General features: G+C 36.7%; 1 pseudogene; it reads right to left on the reverse strand.

Moving 5' to 3' along the window:
* Positions 1-4597: 4597 nt before the first annotated feature.
* LOC126755789 (odorant receptor 35a-like) lies at positions 4598-5331 on the reverse strand (annotated as a pseudogene).
* Positions 5332-6632: the final 1301 nt, after the last annotated feature.

The following is a 6632-nucleotide window of genomic DNA, read 5'->3' on the forward strand; positions in this document are numbered from 1 at the left end:
AAATAAATGAACAGAAGAATCTCCAATTCCCAGTTGTGAGTCGCATTGCTTCGAAGAATTCTGACGGTTAATCCGACAAGTCGTGTTTTTCTCTTCGCGATTCGCTAAACCGAAGTTTAGTATTAATAAGAAAAATTGAACTAAAGTTCAATATTTACCGGTCAACGATTTAAACTTAAGTTTAAAAAGAATTTAAAAATTTAGTATTGAATTCGGGTTCAATAACTACAACGCACATTCTTCTTTGGATGCGGATGGTGATTACACCAGTTGAAATTGATGAAATCATTTCAGCGGAAATGATTCAGAGATAGATCCAGAATTATACGAAATGGTGAAAACCAATATGGTTCATGGACTTTGGGAACCTTACTTTGGTTTGTATGTCTGACAATAAATGCACGAAACACTACTCATGTGTTTTTCTTTCGGAAACGGAAATGGGAAATGATGGATATTCACTGTATCGGCGTCGCTTACCAGACGAAAAAGGCAGAACATTTAGCATTTAGAGGCGTTAATATCGACGTTAACAACACATCGAAGTTGAAAACATATGGATCGTACCATATTCGCCACTTTTGTCTAATTCACATTCAAAACTCATGTCAATGTTGAATATTGTAGATTGGTGAAATCGATCAAATACGTTTGCAAGTACGTCACCAAAGAAAGCAACATAGCGGTTATTGGCCCTGAACAATATGAGATCAGCAGTATCAAATGGGTCGATATGTGAACCGCAATAAAGCGCTTTGTAGGATGTTTACTTTTGCAATTCATGAAAGTTTTCCGACTGTTGTGCGTCTCGCGGTTCAACTTCATTTAAGTCATTGCGTATTATGAATGGTACAGTGTGTGCAACTTTTTGAGAAGCATGCCAGCAGTTGCGTTTGCTGGAACCTGCTAATCACTGGAAACAGACGAAGGACAATGCAATAGTTACTTCGCATGCCACTGAAGTTCTCATAGTTTTCGCGTAGGTCATTTCGACATATCAGCCTTCAAATTCGCATTAATTATGGGATACGAAAAAATGACATTGCCGATGACATTTTACATTGCCTTCGCTAAACATTGGACATGGTACAAATTCTGTTGATACTTTCGGTGGTTTGATCTCAATTTCACATCCCTTTTGTCAATTCACTTCAACGGAAGATGAACTCATCACGAATGTTTATCCGCACATTGGCAAAATTATCGTAACTGCCATTGCTTGAGTGCGTGCGCAATTTTAGTTGCCAAAAATACCGATGTTAATGACTTAAACTGGAAGATTCAAAGCCAAATTTCGGGAAGTTTGCGCTCATATAAATCGATCGATCGTCTTGACAAGAAAGAGGAAACCGTAAATTATCCAGGGGAATTTCCAAATTCTTTGGAGAGCCTTGGTATGCCCCAGCATCATTTGCGTCTCAAAGTTGGATCTGTCATTATTATGTTTCACAATCTTCATGCGCCGAAACTGTGTAATGGAACCCGACTGATTACGACGCAGTTATCGAATACAAGGGACAGCCATTTCATTTCACCAGAACAGAAATCAAAAAAATTATGTTTATTAAGCTGCGCTACATTTAAAAAATGTAGAAAAATCGAAAATAAATCATTTTCGACACAATATAATATCAACTTTTTTTCATTTCAAAGCATATAGTTTCACGCAGAACAACGGCTGTGAGGTCAGCTAGTATTTTATATAAATGTGGAATATTATTAAAGTATTGAATAAACTTTCAACCAAACCCAAAGTCAACAATTACTTGGCAAACAAGCGCCCTTCCTTAACCCTCATCGAGAACCTCGGGTCTGGCCAGGCATATTTTGTTTTTAAATTTTATTTAAATATATTTAGGGTGTAGCAAACGACTTGCGCTTCCAGGTAGCTTCCTAGAATTTTATTGTCTATAGAATTCGGAAAAAAAATTCAAGGATATCGTATCGAAAAGGACGAAGAAAGGATATTATAATATTACACCTTAGTGCACCAATGGTGCTTGGCTAGACCCCATATATTTTGTATGAAAATATATGAACTTTGGTATGTTTCTATCACTTCGCACGGTTGATTTATCTGTTTTCATGTTCGTTACATGTCCAAATTGGTTTGTATGTTTATCTACGTCAAATACTTAAGCCGCTAGAGCGTTTTAAAGGTTAAGAAAAATGTATTTTTTCTCAAAATGTTACATTTTTTGTGAACGCTATTGCCACGCCCCTGGTAGGGATAGAGGGAAGGTTGAGGGCTTTCCTGAAAGCTCCAGGGGTGGACTAACTCGCAAAATAGTTTTGATCGCCACCGGCCCCATGCCCCCCCAACTGTAGTGAAACAAAAGAGGGGACATGGTGAAACCCATTTTCGCCTATTGCCACGCCCCCGGTGGGGCCTACATTTCCTGAAAGCTCTTTAAATTACCTAACCGGTGCAATTTATTTGACCCACCTAGGTCAAATACTTTAGCCGCTAGAGCGTTTTAAAAGGTTAAGAAAAAATGTAATTTTTCTCAAAATGTTACATTTTTTGTGAACGCTATTGCCACGCCAAGCGTGAACAAGGCAGTCAATTTGATTTCAACCAAATCGAGAGGTAAGCAATTTCAAAAATGTATCTATATTGTACATAAATAAATAATAAATAGTAAATACAACACGTATTTCCATACAAATGTATGTAAACTAGCCTAGGCCTAGCCAAGCACCATTGGTCTCGACTAAGTCTATCAGACCGTTGGTCTCGACCAGGGTTAAACACGCCCACTTCTCGTCTTACGTTACATTTACGAACTTGTGGTCTATACACACACTCACATATATTCCAATACAGTGCTATTCAATAAACACTCTTGCACGCGTGCATGTTTTCAAAACTTCGTGTTTTTGTGGCTTACGTGACTAAATATTCCGTTATCCATTATGTAAGTAAATATACAAGTGTGTGTGTGAGTGTGTATTGAGCTTTCCAAATCGATGCACATAATATTGATGTCATTAACTCGCTTCAATAATCAGTTTAACAACAAAAATAATAATGTTGGCATTAACACAATTGCTCGGCAGCTTCCTCTTTTCCGCATGTGAAAAGTTTTCATTGTTACCATATTTATTGTTGATGTTGCGCTGCTGTGGTCAGCGCTTATCACACTGTCATAATTGTTTTTCGTTTGTTCGGAGCACGTGAGGGTGTTATTGGCGATGGCGAATCATTTGAATGAAGTATAAAAGAGGTGATAGAGAGTAACACTTAGCAAAACAGTCTACTTTACTTTTCTTACTTTCATTTTTTGCACCAAAATTCTCAGACTAAATGCGGCTATTGCAGCTCATCAAAGAACGCGAAAGGGCAGTGCAAGCTTCCATGCAAAATGGAAATGATAATGCCTGCTTTTTTTCTTCCTTTATGATAATCGACTTAACGTGATACAACAGGTTTTGATAAAATTTTAAGTCACAGCTTATTACAATGAGAAAGCTTTCCTATCAGATTAATCTTCGGAGATTTAAAATTGACTTCCGATAAAAGACAGTCGCAAGGTAAACTCTTTTCATTATTATAGAAATTTAAATCCACGATTCTTAAACTCTTTTCATTATTATAGAAATTTAAATCCCCGATTCTTAATGTTGTAAATACTGCAATTTATATTGCAAAGTTACCATAAGTGTGCCAGGTTGGGTCTCCGCACAAATGAATGAATTTTTAAGCACAGTAACCTAAACCTATGGCGAGCGGTTCTTAAGTTTATAACCAGGTCATTCAGAGATTCATAGCTCCTTTTTTTCTCCATAACGTTTTAACAAAAACGTCTTAAAGATTTCAATTTGCCTTGACACGTGTATATCACAATGGGAACTAAGGGCAGAATTTACTAGTTGAGCTTCTATTAAAGTCAAAATATTTTCCAAGTCTAAAAAAACACAAATTACTTATTTGACGACCATTTACTGTTTCCCAAAATGATATCTATTTTTTTACTAAATGTATGCCTGTATCCAGTTATATTGAACTTTATACGCTTTATGTCTTTCTTCCAGTATTAACTATTCTCAATTATTATTTTTTATTTACTACCGTTCCAATATCTGGTCAGTTTCTATCCAGATCAGGATTACTATATAAAAGTATTGTTAAGGCTATAATCTTCATTAATTTCTTGTTCTCCTCCGCGTTAGTTGAATTAAGAATAACATCCTCCCAATCACAGCAATAATATGATGTGCTCAATTTGTCTATCTGTGAGGAAATATAATATGGTATTAGTAAAAAAATGGTAACCTAAACCTGTATACGCTAGAACACAACTTAACTTGTCTCATCTGCCTCTTTATAAAATGAGATAGGGTGGCGTTCCAAAAGTCATACTGAAAAAGGTGAAACCTTATATTATGCAACTAAATAATGGCAGTCTGAAGGTATCTGCGAAAATCCGCCTAGACGAATCAACTGTATACTCTCCTACTACTATACTGTACGATCCCTATATTCCTTATCCTAAATTATTACACATTTCACTATTAAAAGCACAAAACTCAAGTAGATAAAGCAATCATTAAATTTACGGCTTAAAATGATTACACAATGACAATATCCTAAATATCAATATTCCTTTTGACTTATCGTTGCCGTTAAAAATCCCAAAACACACATAAAAGCTGCACTCAAGGTCAACATAATGAACGAAACGAATACTGCTCCCGCATTATCATGCTCGGCAATGGATTCCTAAGAAATATTGTCAAGTCCTTTAGTAACAATGAATAACGACCATTCAAATGTAATATTTGCATGACCAATATATTCGCTTTAGCGACCAAGGGACCCACAACGGCAAAACCTGTTCACATAGACAGGCGAGAAATACTAAATAACGCGGCCAAGGCACAGTATAACCGACTCCAAAATTGTTCGGAAAAGGTAATTTTTGATTAAATCGCTTACCGGCACATAGACATACATAGGTGAACGTCGAATACTTGATGGGCAATTGTTGGCGTCGTATCTTCTCGAAAAGCTCCGGATTCTAGGTACTACATATATAGTGAAGCAATTAAAAGAGAATATGATTTTTTAAAAATAAAATGCTTTCTGGTTTATTGGTGTTACATACCGTTGTACATAGATCTTCTTGTAAAACTCCTCAATGTGTGTTCGAAAACTTTTACGCCTATAGATAATATTATAAGCGCGTAAAAGCATTTCAAATAATAGCAAATTATGTGCCACGACGGTACAGACAAAGCTGATGTTATCTTAATTTTCATGCAAGACTTCACCAATTAGAACTATGCTCTCGGCGTAAACTGCATAATGGTAACCATTACATCGACACATTACAATAATTGCTGTCACTGTCATTTTGATACCGTAAATTGGATATATTTAGTTTGCTACGAAGTTTGTAACACTCTTCTTCACAAAAAATTTGTCGAAATCGACAATATCGGGCAACTAAAACAAATACCTAACACAAAAACTGAAGGGTTGAAATCATGTCCTTATATGGCAAAGTTTTTTGTTTGCCGAGATAGTTTCACGAAATTTCAAAAGAAGTTGTTCAGATCAGACCACTATAGTATAAAGCTTCCATGAAAACTGACTAATCGAAATCAATATGCATATATTTTATAAATATAGGTTCGGTTTTTGACAAAAAATTCATAAGACAGGAATGCTTTACGACTGCTCTCGGTTAGAACAGTTAGCTATAAAGCTGAGTAAGATTAGTCTCAATTTATTTCTTTTCACTCCATAACTCTGCACGAAATCATATTTCAGAGTTCTGGTTTATCTGTTCCTGAATCCGTTTTACCAGCCTACGATCCACATTGCACCATTTATTCACTTACTCACTGATCGTCCACTACCACCATCTGTTTCATATTTCATGCACTTTAAGCGGAAAATCATCAATCAGTACGCTTTTATACGGCTCCTTATCACTTGGCCTTAACTTTCACTAACAAAACTGTTGCCTGCGCACGTATGTATGCATGCACGAGCAGTTCTGTCTTCCCAGCTGCATTTACGTATGAGCTTTCACTCGTATTCTTTACTCAGATCGGGCAATTTGGTCAAACGATAATTAAAAGTTTCGCCATGCAACTTAATTGGCCTGTCTAAAAGAGTTTGTATGAGGATATGTGTGTGCATGACTCGTAAATGTGCTCGTCGAAAAGTTTTGCAAATCGTTCTACCTCACGAGCATTCAACCAATAGATTGCAACTGCTCTTGTTGTTGCCACTATGTCCCGACGCTCTTCGATGCTCCTCGCAGTTGACATTTACCCTCGCATTCACGTTTTAATTTGGTAAGCTTGTAGACGGCGCGTTGTTGAGCGGCATCATCTGGACCCCTGAAGTGGCCTTGTTCCCACGCAAAAGCAGGAGCAAGAAGGTTGAATTGATTGATCATTGATTGATGATGCAGGCATGTAAATATGTTTGTGCCATATGTTGCCCGATATGGTTGCAATACGGATGGCGACTGTTTAGCTTCTACGTAAACAATAAATAGTTCATGTGCGGGGAAATAGATTCACAATGACCTTGACGAGTTTGTAAGACTTAAGTATAATATTATAGAGGTATTGTTAGTAGCCTTTTCTCATTAGTCAGTAGTCACAATCAGACT

This window comes from Bactrocera neohumeralis, chromosome 4 (assembly GCF_024586455.1).
Source record: "Bactrocera neohumeralis isolate Rockhampton chromosome 4, APGP_CSIRO_Bneo_wtdbg2-racon-allhic-juicebox.fasta_v2, whole genome shotgun sequence".
NCBI lineage: Eukaryota > Metazoa > Arthropoda > Insecta > Diptera > Tephritidae > Bactrocera > Bactrocera neohumeralis.